Source organism: Zootoca vivipara, chromosome 12 (assembly GCF_963506605.1).
Source record: "Zootoca vivipara chromosome 12, rZooViv1.1, whole genome shotgun sequence".
NCBI lineage: Eukaryota > Metazoa > Chordata > Lepidosauria > Squamata > Lacertidae > Zootoca > Zootoca vivipara.
The window spans coordinates 57,994,207-58,009,308 of record NC_083287.1 but is presented as its reverse complement, the minus strand read 5'-3'; positions in this window follow the sequence as shown (position 1 = coordinate 58,009,308).

Below are 15,102 nucleotides of genomic sequence, written 5' to 3'. Positions count from 1 at the left end.
CCAATCAGGGCATTTCCAAACTTGACTACCAAACCAGTCACTGACTTCCTGTCCTCCTGATTGGCCCAATCAGCATCTGCAAAACAAGTGAGTTGTGGCTCACCTTGCGCTGACATGTACAAACAATACTCTTTGGTCTCCTGCAAATACCTAAGCACTCTCTTAATGCCATTCCAAGCATGCACACTAGGTTTCGATGCTTCTCTACTGAGCAAATTGACTGCAAAAGCAATATCTGGTCTGCTCCATTGTGACAAATACAACAGACTCCCTAGCGCTGACTGAAACACTTCAGGAGTCTCAAACGCTACTTTGTCCTTTGCTTGTGACTCTTTCACAAAGTTTGTCTCCATGGGTGTTCTGACCCCTTTACAGTCAGACATTCTGAACTTCTCAAGCAAATGTTCAATCTTGCCTTTCTGACTGAGCAAAAAACTTCCATCCTCAGTTCTGTCTATCTGCACACCTAGATAAACATTCACTGCACCTAGATTCTTGAGTTTGAACCTCTTGCCTAGCTCTTTTGCAAACTTCTGCACTTGCATCTGGCTCTTTGCTAAGCAAATCAAGTCATCTACATAGACAAGCAACAGTTCTTGCTGTTCTCCTTCACCTCTGAGATACAGACAACTGTCAGCTAGACTCTTCCTGAAACCTAGGCTCTTCAAAACAGAATCAAGACATGAATTCCAATTTTTAGCGGATTGCTTCAGACCGTAGATCGACTTGTGCAGCTTCCACACCTGACCTGGCACGTCACTCTCAAACCCTGGAGGAGGCAACATGTACAACTCCTCCTGGAGGTCAGAGTTCAAATAAGCGGTGTCCACATCAAAGTGGTTGACCACTAGGCCTCTCTGCGCTGCAGTCACTAAAAGCATCCTGAAAGATTCCGCTCTCGAAGTGGGACTAAAGACATCTGTGTAGTGGATTCCTTTCTTCTGAGTAAAACCTCTAGCCACTAATCTAGCCTTGTACTGAGGCTCTCCAGTCACTGTGGGTTTCAGCCTGTAGACCCACCTACAACTGACTGCTTTCTTACCTTCTGGCAACTGTGTAAGACTGTACACACCAAGAGATTGCATGGAGTTCAACTCTTTCTCCATTGCAACTTTCCACTTACCAGCTTCCTCCACTGACAACTGTTGCACCTCTTCAAAGCTTTCAGGCTCACACACTGCTAGGTTCGCCCATACACTGACAGCTGAAAACCTTTCAGGTGGTTTACCTTTCGTGGTGCGTTTTGAACGCCTTGGTCCCACATCTTCCCCCTCTAAATCCGAACTGCTTGTCTCTGACTGGCTCTCTCGGACTAGCAGCACTGTCAAGAGACCTACTACACTTTGCAGCCCCCTCTGAGCTTGCTTTGGGTGAAGTGGGTGACCTACCACGTTTGCTGTACTTCCCAGGCTTGACCTGGGGTGAAGTCGGTGCGCTTCTGACTACTTGCTTCACTTCCCTAGGAGCTACACCACTTGGACCAGCTGCCTGACCTGGATCTGGTCCTGCAGCACCTGGAACTCCAGCATCAGCCACCTGAGTTTCCTCTTCCTGGTCAAAACCTGAAGACCAGTCAAGAAGAACTTCGGGGTTAGCATGAATGCGTCTCCAGCCCTCTTGTTCACAGAACGTAGCACTCCTGCTAATGTGAACGCGGGTTTGGTCCCCCTCTGCTGGTACAAACCTCCAAGCCTTTGAGTTTGGTTCGTAACCACAGAAGATCATTTTTCTGGATCTTGATCCTCCCTTTCTGCGCTTCTGCTTTGGAATTAGAACCCAAGCCTCACACCCAAAAGTTCTGAAATAGTGCACCTTCGGAACTTTGCCATACAACATGTAGTAGGGTGTGTTGTCCACAACTGAATTAAAAGCGCGGTTTGAACAGAAATTCACAAATTTATAACATTCCCCCCAAAACTTCTGGGGTAGTCCTGCATCAAAAATGTTGCCTCTACCAGTTCAGACAGCGTCCTAAATTTTCTTTCAGCTAAACCATTTTCCTGTGGACTAAAAGGGGCGGTTTTCCTGTGCCTAATTCCCTTGCTGCGGAAAAACCCTTGTAGTTCTGCACTCAAAAACTCTCCCGCCCTGTCACTCTGAAAACACTGGACAGTGAGAGAGAACTGTAGTTCTACTTCGGCTACCCACTCCTTTATCACTTTGGCAGCCTCCCCCTTCTCTTTCAGTGTTATGACCCAGGAAAAATGGCTGAACTCATCCAGAAGACACAAAACATATTTTGAACCACCTAAACTTGATGTTGACATAGGCCCAGAAATATCCAAGTGCACTAACTGAAATGGCTTTGTGCTCTTCCTCTCAGACCTAGGATAAGAGCATCTCTTCGTCTTCGCTTTCGCACATGCGCGGCATTGCAGGTGTTTTTGACATGGCTTGAACCTGCAACCTTTGACAAAATCAGGGGCTTTTTGCACATAAGGAAAAGACATGTGACAAAATTTACGGTGCCAAGCATGAATACAATCCTTATGGATAGCGCCCTCTGTGCCCTTTGGGGTATTAGCGCTTTTCGCCTGAGCATCACCAGTGTTACTTCCACCTGCTTGCCCCCTCCCATCTAGGACAAACAGACCATCAGACCCAACAGTAACACTTACCAGCTCAGCCCCATCTCTGGCAATTTTGCAAACACCATTGGCAAAACTTATTTCAAAGCCCTCACGCAATAAGCAAGACACACTTAAAAGACCATTCTCCATGCCTGGAACAACATAAACATCAAGGTTAGTGTCTAAGCATTGCATATAAAAAACACCCTTGCTTTTAATTGTTCCAGAAGAACCATCAGCAAGATGCAGGCTTTTTTCATCTTCAAGTGGCCTGCAGTTCAGGATCTGTCCTGAAGGCGGTACAAGATGATGGGTGCTGCCTGAGTCGATAATAAAAGTGAAACTGTCCTGTCCTCTGTTTCTAACCGTTGCTAAGGCAGCAGAAAGATGTTGGCTGACAGGCTTATCTGTAGTTTTCCCACGTCCTCTGCCTCAGCGCTGCTGGCTGGTCCCACGACCACGTCCGCTGGGTTGCCTGGCACCTGGCTGAGTGACCTTGGCTGCTTCCGGAGCTGGGCAAAATCTCGCTACGTGCCCAGGCTGCTGGCACCGAAAACAAAGCCTTGTTGCGCACGCACTCACAGTGGATTCCTCAGTGCTTTTTACTGCACCCCCACTGGCTTCTCTGCGCCCACGGCCCCCCTTCTCAGCCGATTCTTTCTGGCGTCGCTGTTCCTCATCCGCCAAACGCCCAGAAACGTAAGCAATCGTGAGTTCATCTTCAGGCATGGCCTCAAACGTTAAGCACAAATGCTCATAGGCGTTTCCCAAACTAGACAGCAAAATATAAACTTTTTCCTTCTCTTTGAACACAAGCTCATGCCGCTGCAGCTTATGGAATGCATCAATCACATTGGCAATATGCTCCTTAATGGGTTGTCCTGGTCTCAGTCTCAACTCAAAGAGATGCCTCATAGCATGCAGCTTAGCTCCAGCTGTTTTTCTCTGATGGACCCTTTCCAAACTGCCCCAGGCTTGCTTGGCATTTTCAGCATTTTGCACATAGGGCAGTTGCGTAGCATCACAGCTCATGGCAATGGCACATAAAGCCTTATTGTCTTTCCTGGTTTCTGCTGCAAACCTCTGTGCTTCACCTGCTGAATTATCAGCGACAGGGGTTGGAGGATTTAACACACAAGTCCATAAATCCTTTCCCAGCAACCACATTCTGGCCCTTTCTCTCCACTCTGCATAGTTGTCGCCATTCAACCTCTGGAATGGCACGACAAATGACTCCTGTAGCTGCTCCGCCATCTTGTCCACCCCCGGGCTCCGTGTCCAGCACTGTACTCACTCAGAATAGCTGACGTTGCTCCTCCGGGTAGACTGCGGATCCCAGCCTCTAGTCCAGGGTCTTTCTGCTAGCGAGTGCATCTGTTAATTGCCGACTGCAAAACAACAGGTTTCTCCCAGCTAGCTCTTTACACCGGCTTTCTCCAAGGCTTTTACAGCTGCAATCACCTTTTATTGCTTTGGTGATTTATTAGGTTCAGGACCTCTTTTCTCCCAGAACCTGTCACCCAGAACCTGTGACAGGTGGGCCCGTGAACTGTGACCCATAACCTGTGACGGATATAGGACTCCTTTGAGTTGTTTATGACTCAATTAGGAGCCACTAATTACCTCCCGGCACGCTTTCTCTAGCGCCTCTGCTCCGTAGACCCGGGCTGGCAGTAAAACACACAGCAGAGTTCTTCTTCTTCTCACACACAGCGGAAACTTGTATAGCCGTTGGATAAAAAGCCTCTTAAGAACACACAGAGTCCAAGGTGTTCTAATAACTACTGAAGTTTATTTTAGAGAGAAAACAACAAACGACCTGGTGAGCTCGCAGACATCTTGCGACCGTCTCCCAGGCAAAAACGAAACCAACTGATACACACAGAAACACTTCTAGCACATTCTGTAACATGATCTTCCTCAGTGGTCAGGTGCTACACAGTACACAGTTAACCCCTTCGGTTACTTGTTACTCCTGACCAGAGCAGAAAACAGTGGTACTATTACTTCCCTTGATCTAGATCAGGGGTCCCCAGACTTACCGGCGTTTGGGCCGGTTCCCACCGCGCCGATCGTGCGGAGGGCGGGGGAGCGCGCGCCTGTGCGGGCGGGGGAGTGCGCGCCTGTGCGGGCGGGGGAGTGCGCGCCCGTGCGCATGCACGTGGGCGGGGGACTGCGCCCGTGCGCATGCGTGCGGGCGCTTACTGGCGCGGCGCGCTTCCAGGGGGGGGGACGCCGAAAATCCATTGTGCGCATGCGTATGGGCCTCCCCCGACCCGGAAGTGCACCAGAAATGACCTCTTCCGGGTCGGGAGAGGCCCATACGCATGCGCACAAAGGATTTTCGGCGCTTTTTCCCCGACCTGGAAGAGCGCTGCTGCGCTGCGTGCCGTAAGAGCAGGCGGCGGGGGTCGCCGCTGGCCGGATTGGCAGGCCAATTGGGCCGCATCCGGCCCCCGGGCCGTAGTCTGGGGACCCCTGATCTAGATGCTATACTCCTATTGATGCAGCCCAGAATTGCATTGGCTTTTTTAGCTGCTGCATCACACTGTTGACTCATGTCAAGTTTGTGGTCTACCAAGACTCCTAGATCCTTTTCACATGTACTGCTCTCAAGCCAGGTGTCTCCCATCCTGTATTTGTGCCTTTCATTTTTTTATTTTATTTTTGCCTAAGTGTAGTGCTTTACATTTCATCTTGTTAAAATTCATTTTGTTTGCTTTGGCCCAGTTGTCTAATCTGTTAAGGTCATTTTGAAGTGTGATCCTGTCCTCTGGGGTATTCGCCACCCCTCCCAATTTGGTGTCGTCTGCAAACTTGCTCAGGATGCCCTCAAGACCATCATCCAAGTTGTTTATAAAATGTTGAATAAGACTGGGCCAAAGACAGAACCCTGTGGCACCCCACTAGTCACTACTGTCCAGGATGAGGAGGAACCCTTTGGGTTCGGTCAGCCAGCCAGTTACAAATTCACTGAATGGTAGCATTGTCTAGCCCGCATTTTACCAGCCTCTTTACAAGAATATCCTGGGGCACCTTGTCAAAGGCCTTGCTGAAATCAAGATAGGGTACATCCACAGCGTTCCCTTCATCTACCAGGCTTGTAATTCTGTCATAATAATACAAGAGTTCAGACAAGTTGCAGGTTTCAAATTGAATAAGAGTAAAACCAAAGTGTTAGAGAAAAATCTAACAATACAGGAAAGATGTGCATTAGAGGAAACCACTGGTTTGAAATGTGTGAAAAGGGTGAAGTATCTGGGTGTAAATATGACAGCGAAAAAATTGAATTTGTGTAAAGACAATTATGATAAGTTATGGAATGAAATTCAAAGGGATTTGGACATTTGGTTAAGGTTGAAATTATCTTTGATGGGCCATATATCAGCTATAAAGATTAATGTATTGCCAAATATGTTATTTCTGTTTCAAGTTCTTCCGATTGCTGATGCCGCAAGTTGAATTGTTTTAAAGAACAGCAAAAGTCATTGTCTAAATTTATCTGGCAGGGGAGGAAACCTAAAATTAAATATAAGTTATTAACAGATGTAAAAGAAAGGGGTGGTTTCTCACTGCCAGATTTAAAAATCTATTTTGAAGCAGCGGCCTTTTGTTGGCTGAAAGAGTGGGTTTTGTTGGAAAATACAGATGTGTTAGATTTAGAAGGTTTTGATAATGCATTTGGATGGCATACATATCTATGGTATGACAAGGGAAAGGTCCATAAAGGTTTTAAGAACCATATAATAAGGAAATCATTGTATAATGTTTGGATAAGCTGTAAGGATTTGTTAGAAAGAAAAGCACCCAAGTGGATTTCACATAAGGCTAAGAAGCATAAAAGGTTGAATATGGAAGATAGATGGTTGAAATATAATATTTTAATGGAGGTTGAGAACCAATTCAAGTTAAAACCATATGAGCAATTAAAAGATAAATTGGATGATTGGTTCTGTGAGGGACAGGGGATATCGCGAAGTCCCTCCCCTCCTGAGTTCAAGCCAATCCCCGAGCACAGGGGGAAGCAGAGAGAGTTCCGATTCCAGTGGGGAAGCAGGAAGTCGTGTCCGAGGCTCAGGCAAGGTAGAGGAGCCAGGGTCCCAGGTGGGACAGGAAGGGGCGAATAAGGGCGGGAGACCCATCCCCCCAACTCCGGAATTACGCAGAAAGAGGAGGGGAAAGAGGATGGGTCTGCCAAAGCTTTTGTGTTGGAGAAAGACGCGCCAAAAGCCATTAGGAGGTTCTGAAACCGACTGACCACATCACTCCGTGTAAATAGCAATGACTTAAGCACTGTAAATACGCAGCACCAATAAAAGAATAAAATGCAGAGCTGCGTAGCGTCGTTACTCTGAAGTAGTCCACTCCGGCCACTGTGACAGCAACCTCCTAATCCTTTTTGGGCTACTTTGGAGTTGCCGGGATGAGCGTGTCAGAGGCGGAGAGATGGCGGCAGATCGCGGAGCAAGCCCAGCAAGAACTGCAGCAGCTGTCGCTGCAGGCGCAGGGGGAATTGAAGGCAGCTAAAGAAGAGACTAAGAAGGTCCAGGAAGACCGGCTACAACTTGCGGAACAGGTGAGAGCGCTACAGGAAAGAGAGCAGGAATTAAGGGCGGTGGCGGTAGACCTCCAAAACAAGCTGGATGCAGAGAAAAACAAGGCGGGAGGGGCACCCCAAGTCCAAGTGCTGCCAGGAAGGAGAGCCGGGACGCTAGTAAGCAAGTTTAATGGAGACCCGAAGGAATATCAGGGCTTTGAGACTGAGATTGTGTATGCTCTTGAGCTGCACCACGATGAGTTCCCTGATGATGAGCACAGGGTAGCGTTTATTGTGGAGCACCTTACCGGGGCAGCCAGGGAGTGGCTAAGACCGTTAATTGCAACAAAGAATCCTTGCATGAAGAATGTCAAACTATTTCTAGAAGGTTTGAAAACGATGTATTCGTCCGATAGTCATATGGACCAGACTAAGGAGGAACTTCACAATTTACGCCAAGGAAATATGACAGTTCGCGCGTATTGGGCGAAATTCACCATGCTGGTGCACAGATTGGGGTGGGAACTAGAGTCACCCCCAATGCAAGCGGCGTTCTACTTGGGGTTGCATGAGGAGGTGAAGGATGAGCTCTCGAGAGGTCCAAAGCCCAGTAATATGGATCAGCTGAGCAAAGCGGCTCTGGCGGTGGGGGTGAGACAGGAATCCCGGTGGAGCGACAAGCAAGCAACGCGCGCAAAGCGGGCTTGGTTCCCACGGTCGCAGGAGAAGCCACTCCCCCAACAACCCTTTCAAGCCACGCCTGGGGCCAGTCAGGACCAGGAACCCATGCAGATTGATAGCGCGCGCGCGCGGGCTTTTCAAACCCCAGCGGCGCCAAGACGCAAGGAGGGAAGGGGTGGGAATTGCTTTCTCTGCAACTCCCCCCAGCATCTCGTCAGAGACTGCCCACATCGCAGGGAGTGGCAAGGAAAGGCGGGAACGGTTGTGCCCTCCCCCACTGACGCAGCACCACAGCAGGGAAACGGGAAAGCCTGGCTGCAGGAGACAAGGGGCAGCAGCCAGGCACTGTCAGCAGACAACAGCCCCAGCCCACCCACCCGCACAGAGAGGAGCAGAGCCAGCCCACCCCTCCCAGAGCAGGAGTGGTTCTAGAAGTGACGCTCACACTCCCAAATGGCTATCCCCTGACAGTCCTCGCCTTAATTGACAGTGGGGCGTCAGCGAACTTCTTCTCGAGGAACTTTGCAGAAGAGCACCAGATCCAGCTTCTGCAGCTGGATTTTCCTCTGCACGTGGCGACCATTGACGGCAGAGAGCTGCTGGGAGGGGCCATCACTCATCAAACCCCCCCCATGAAAATGACGGTGGGAAGGCACTCAGAGACACTGGCATTCAACGTCACCACCATCTCAGACCCCCCCATCGTCTTGGGCATGAGCTGGCTGGCGCGCCACGACCCCTCCATCAGTTGGCACCAGAGATGCATCACTTTTGGATCGGACTTTTGCCTGGAACATTGCATGCAGCACCAACCAGGGGAGGGGCCTCCGATAGCCACGGTGGCCACCATGCACGTCAAAGGGGGTGAGGCGATACCCAAGCCGTACTGGGACCTGCAGGAGGTCTTCAGCGAAGCGGAGTCCGACCACCTACCCCCACACAGGCCTTTTGACTGCCAGATCAACCTGGTGCCAGGGGCAACTATACCCCCAGCCAAGCTGTACGCCATGTCAGACCAGGAACTGGAGGATCTGCGCGCTTTCATCGACAAGAACCTCAAGCGGGGGTTCATCAGAGAAAGCAAGGCAGCAGGGGGCAGCCCGGTCTTCTGGGTGGACAAGAAAGACACGCAACAGCGCCGTCTGGTGGTGGATTTTAGACGACTGAATTCAGTGACAGAGCCAGTGGCTTTCCCCATGCCCAGAGTGGATGATCTCCTGACAGCGGCACGCAGGGGCAAGATTTTCACCAAGCTAGACCTGAGGGGGGCGTACAACTTGATCAGGATCCGGGAAGGCGATGAATGGAAAACCACGATGTTCACGCCTCTGGGCTCTTTTGAATATCTGGTGATGCCCTTCGGGTTGCAAGGGGGCTCAGCATGCTTCCAGGCCTTCATGCACCACGTCCTGGGGTCCCTCCTCTTCAGGAAATGCTTGGTCTTCCTGGATGACATCCTTATTTACTCCAATGACCCAGTGCAGCATGTGAAAGATGTCAGGGAGGTGTTGCAGCGCCTGAAGGAGAACCACCTGTATGTGAAGCTGGAGAAGTGCAAGTTTCACACCAAGGAGGTGGACTTCCTGGGCTACAAGCTGTCAGACAAGGGGCTGGCGATGGACAAGGACAAGGTGCAGGCCATCCTGGACTGGCACAGCCCCAGGACGCGCAAAGATGCCCAACGCCTACTAGGCTTCGCCAACTTCTACAGGAAGTTCATCAAGAACTTCTCTCGCGTTACGGCTCCCATCACTGACTGCCTGAGAGGCAAGCAGAAGTTCAGGTGGACACCAGAGGCGCAAGCAGCGTTCGAAAGCCTCAAGAGGGTGTTCGCCTCAGACCAGAACCTGTTCCACGTGGTTCAGGACGCGCCCCTACGCGTGGAGACAGATGCTTCTGATAAAGCTGTGGGCGCCATTTTGTTGCAACTGGACGCCAACAGAGAGTGGAGACCCTGTGCCTTCTTCTCCAGGAAGTTGACCCAGCCAGAGCGAAACTACACGGTGTTTGATCGGGAACTTCTTGCGATCCACGCTGCGTTCCAGCACTGGAGACACTTCCTGGTGGGCGCCAAGCACCCCATCCAGGTGTGCACGGACCACAAAAACCTGGAGTTCTGGAGAACTGCCAGGGTGCTCAACCAGCGGCAGATACGGTGGGCAGAGTTCTTCTCGAACTTCAACTTCTCCATACACTACATCCCGGGAGAGCAGAATGTCAGGGCGGATGCCCTCTCCCGCAAGCCAGAGTACATGGAGGAGGAGGCGCCACCGGCACCCAGGCACATTTTCCCCCCGTCAGCATGGTCCTGCGGAGCAGCAGTGGTGAGCGAGGCAGAACTCACAGCACTGACGGCAGCGGATGAATTTGCCAACCGCATCTTCAGAGAACTGAGAGGGGGGGGGAGCAGGCAAAAGACTTTGCAGAACGCAGGGGGCTGCTTTTCTACAAGGGTGCACTGTACCTGCCCACCACCCAGCTTAGACGTACGGTCCTCAAGCAGATGCACGACAACCCAACGGCGGGTCATTTTGGGAGGGACAAAACCACTCACCTAGTCATGAGACACTTCTGGTGGCCAGGGGTGAGGGAAGATGTTCGAGACTATGTAAGGGGCTGTGACACCTGCCAGCGGGCAAAGGTGGTCAGAGCAGCGCCACCGGGATTGCTGGAGCCCTTAGCCACGCCACACAGGCCGTGGGAAGTGGTGTCCATGGACTTCATCACAGATCTGCCTTCTTCCAGGGGCAAGACCGCAGTGTTGGTGGTGGTGGACCTCATGTCCAAAATGTGCCATTTTATACCGTGTGCCAGGGCGGTCTCTGCAGAAGAGACAGCCAAACTGTTTGTGGATCACGTATTCAGACTGCATGGATTACCCTTAAGGGTTATTTCGGATCGTGGCCGCCAATTTGTTTCCAGGTTCTGGCGGCGGCTCATGAACCTCCTGCAGGTGGAGGTCAGCTTGTCGACGGCTAGACACCCGCAGACCAATGGACAGGCGGAGAGGGTCAACGCCATTCTGCAGCAGTACCTGAGATGTTACGGCAGCCAGAGGCAAACGGACTGGGTGGATCGCCTGCCACTGGCAGAATTTGCCTACAACAATGCGGTGCACGTCTCCACAGGGGTGTCGCCCTTTAAGGCCAATTACGGGCGTGACCTCAGATCTTTCCCAGAGAGGGAGGGGGAGGAGGAGGAGGAGGGCCCACAGGCTGAGGATTGGGCAGAGGAACTGGAGACGGTGCACCAGCAGCTCAGAGAACACTTGGAGAGAGCCAAGGAAGCGTACAAGAGGGGGGCAGATCGCCACAGGCGACCGGGGGAGGTCATTAGGGTGGGGGATAAAGTTTGGTTGTCCTCGGAGGGCCTTCCCATCAGAGGGCGATGCAAAAAGCTGGCGCCCAGAAGGTTGGGCCCCTTCACGGTCACGCAACAGGTCAACCCGGTGGCATACAGGCTGGCACTGCCAGAGGACATGAGGGTGCACCCAGTGTTTCATAGATCGCTGCTGTCGCCGTACAGGGAAAGCAGCAGGCTCCGAGACAGCGAACAAACCCCTGAGGGAGGGGGGGAGAGGGAAGGCAGGGAGCAACTCAATGAGGCCACAGCCATCCTGGATTCAAGGTGGGGGGTGGGGGGCCTGGAGTACCTCATGGCATGGGAGGATGCTCCACCGTCCCAGAATGAATGGGTCCCAGCCACTCAGATACAGGAGGAATTCCTGGTAGAAGAATTTCACGCCCTTTTCCCCCATAGACCCAAGCCCTGGCACATGGAAAGGGAGGGGGAGGGGGAGGAAGCACGGGAGAGCAGTTCACCATGGCGCTGGGAAGCGGAGTTTGAGGAACCAGAGGATGAGGTATGGGTGTCACCGAGATCCACCCAGTCAGAGGAAGGAGCAGATTGGCAGAACATTTTTACCCCCACCAGCTCTGACGCCACAGACTTTTTGGGATTCCCGTCCTCCCAGGCGGAAGGGGGGGGCTTGCAGGACTGGGGGGAGGTGTTCACACCAACGGGCTCGGAAAGCACTGAGTTCTTAGGCTTCCAGTCGTCACCGACACCTGGGGGGGACCTGGGGAGGGGTGAAGGAGAGCTTGGGAGGGGGGTGGATGTGAGGGACAGGGGATATCGCGAAGTCCCTCCCCTCCTGAGTTCAAGCCAATCCCCGAGCACAGGGGGAAGCAGAGAGAGTTCCGATTCCAGTGGGGAAGCAGGAAGTCGTGTCCGAGGCTCAGGCAAGGTAGAGGAGCCAGGGTCCCAGGTGGGACAGGAAGGGGCGAATAAGGGCGGGAGACCCATCCCCCCAACTCCGGAATTACGCAGAAAGAGGAGGGGAAAGAGGATGGGTCTGCCAAAGCTTTTGTGTTGGAGAAAGACGCGCCAAAAGCCATTAGGAGGTTCTGAAACCGACTGACCACATCACTCCGTGTAAATAGCAATGACTTAAGCACTGTAAATACGCAGCACCAATAAAAGAATAAAATGCAGAGCTGCGTAGCGTCGTTACTCTGAAGTAGTCCACTCCGGCCACTGTGACAGGTTCCAATATGTTCAAATAAATTAAGTGTTTAAGATGGATAAGAAAATTGGTTTCCAGATAGAAAAATCCAAGTTGGAAATGGAATTAATGGAGACAAAAATGAAAAATATTTCCAGAATGTATAATTTATTGTTGGAATGGCATATGAAAGACGAGCAAGTGAAATCAGTGATGATTGATTGGACTAAAGATGTGGGGCATAATATCATGATGGAGGATTGGGAGAGGTTGTGGAAGAAGGGAATTAAATTACAGCATGTCATGTACTAAGGGAAAACTTAATGAAAATGATGTATAGATGGTATTTAACAATGGTTAAGTTGGCTAAAATTTATCATAATCATGATAATTAAGTGCTAGAAGTGTAAAGAAGTAGAAGGAACCTTCTACCATATGTGGTGGACGTGTCCCAAAGTAAAAGACTTCTGGGAAAGGATTTATAATGAACTGAAGAAAGTGTTGAAAAACACTTTTAATAAGAAACCAGAAGCCTTTTTACTTGGAATAATAGGGAAAGAAATTCCCAAAAAGGATGTTACTTTCTTTTTGTATGCCAGGACAGCAGCAAGAATCTTAATTGCAAAATACTGGAAGAAACAAGAATTACCAGGTAGAAGAATGGCAGGTGAAGATGATGGATTTTATTGAACTTGCTGAACTGACAGGGAGAGTCCGAGACCAGAAAGAAGAAACGGTGGAGGAAGAGTGGAAAAAGTTTAAAGTTTATTTAGGGAAATATTGCTGTGTATAAATATTTGGACTTCTGTGGAATAAATTTATTTTAGGCTTTAGGGAATGAAGTAGATGTTAGGAGATTAGTTAAAATGAATTTAATGTAATTGTTATGAGGTAAAGAAATGATAATGTTAAACTGTAGAAAAGGTTTAAGATTATGATTTATGAAACTGCTAAATATGAAAAGAAATGAAAATCAGATGGGGGGACTTGGGGAAGTCCCAAAGAATGATTTGAGAAGTTGAAGTGAAAAGAATATTTGTATTGTTTTGTTTTTTGTTATAATGTTATATTGTTGGTTTTTATGTGTGTGTTTAAAATGTGTTATAAAATCAATAAAAAATTTTTATTAAAAAAAGAAAGACAGGCTCCCCCAGCTCTCCCCTGGGTGCCCCCCTCTTCTCCCCATCTCCCACCCTGAGAGATCCTTCCTTCCCTGCATTCCGTGCAGGTCCCTCCCACCTCCAACTGTCCTCTTCCTTTTTTATATAATTTTTAAACCTTTATCATACAGAAATTTTAAAAATACATACAATATAAAACATTACATTCAAACATTACAGATTATGAACATACAAAAAGTATAAAGCAGGGGGTTGGACTGGATGGCCCTTGTGGTCTCTTCCAACTCTATGATTCTATGATAAAGGAAAGAAAAAAAGAAAAGAGAGAAAAAAGTAGGAGAAAGAATAGGAAATGATTTTATCTACAACTAGCTGGCCCTGCCACACATTGCTGTGGCTAATCCCTGTGAGTGCCCCCACCCTGTCCCGATCCATGATCAATTCTGTTTGTTCCCCCCCCCCCGGGTTATCCCTGTGAATCCTCCAACTCCCTCTTCCCGGCAACCCCCACCCAGGGGAGGGGTGGTTCCTTGGGTGATCCTGGTATTTGGGGGTGGGTGGGAGGGGAGGGTTGAGGAGAGGTGAGGGTCCTTGGGGGGTCTTGGTATTGTTTGGGGAGGGTATTGTGGGTGGAGGGTATTGGGTGTAGAGGGGAAATTGGTAAACATAATAAAATTGGGGAACATCACATGTATTTGTGTAATTGAAGTACGGGTGTGTTAGAGGGTATTGTGGAAGTTGTGATGTCTAAATGGGTGCGGGAGGCTTAGTGTCGTGAAGGGGAACTATGGCAGAGGTTGTGATCCCTGGGGAGGGGGTTGGTGTCGGGGCGGCCTGCTCCCTGGTGGTGGAGAGATCTTCTGCCGTGGTTCGGGGATTGGGTGCGATCTATGGGGTGTGGGGATCTATGGGGTGTGGGGAGAGGCAAAGTGTCGGGACGGTGATCTATGGGGGGGTCCGGATCCCAGGGGGAGGTGTCACGGCGGCCTGCTCCCTACTGTTGCCGAGATATTCGCGGAGGGCATGGATGGTGGATCGGGCGCGGATGGCGTATTGGGCGCGATATATGGGGTGGGTGGGGATCCCTGGTGAGAGGCCTACTGTCGGAGCGGCCTGCGGGGAGAGGCCTATGGATGCAATGTATGGGGTGGGTGGGGATCCCTGTGGAGAGGCCTATTGTCGGGGTGGCCTGCTCCCTGGCGGTGGGGAGATCTTATGGCGCGGATTGAGGATCGGGCGGGATCTATGGGGTGGACGGGGATCTGTGGGGAGAGGGCTACTGAAGGGACAGGTACCTCTGTGTCTGGAGGGGGTCCTTGGGGAGCGGTCTACTGCTAGGGTGGCCTGGTCCCTGGCAGAGGTCTAGTCTCCTGGTTGGGCTGGGTGTTGGGGTGGATGGAGAGTGGGCGGGATTTTGGCAGCATGTTGAATGTTGTTTGTTGGATGTCCACTGGAGGGGGCAATTTTTTGGTACAGAAATCAAAGTTTCTACCTGTCCTAGGTGTGTGTAGGGACAATGAAAGTGGATAGAGACACACTCACACGCACTCCCGATGTTGTGGGCAAAGTTGGGGACGATCAGGTAAGTGGTTGTGGAGAAAGGTTCGTTTGCACAAACATGCACCCTCTACATTAGATAGATAGATAGATAGATAAAGAAAAGCCTTCCAACTTTACCAATTGTACTAT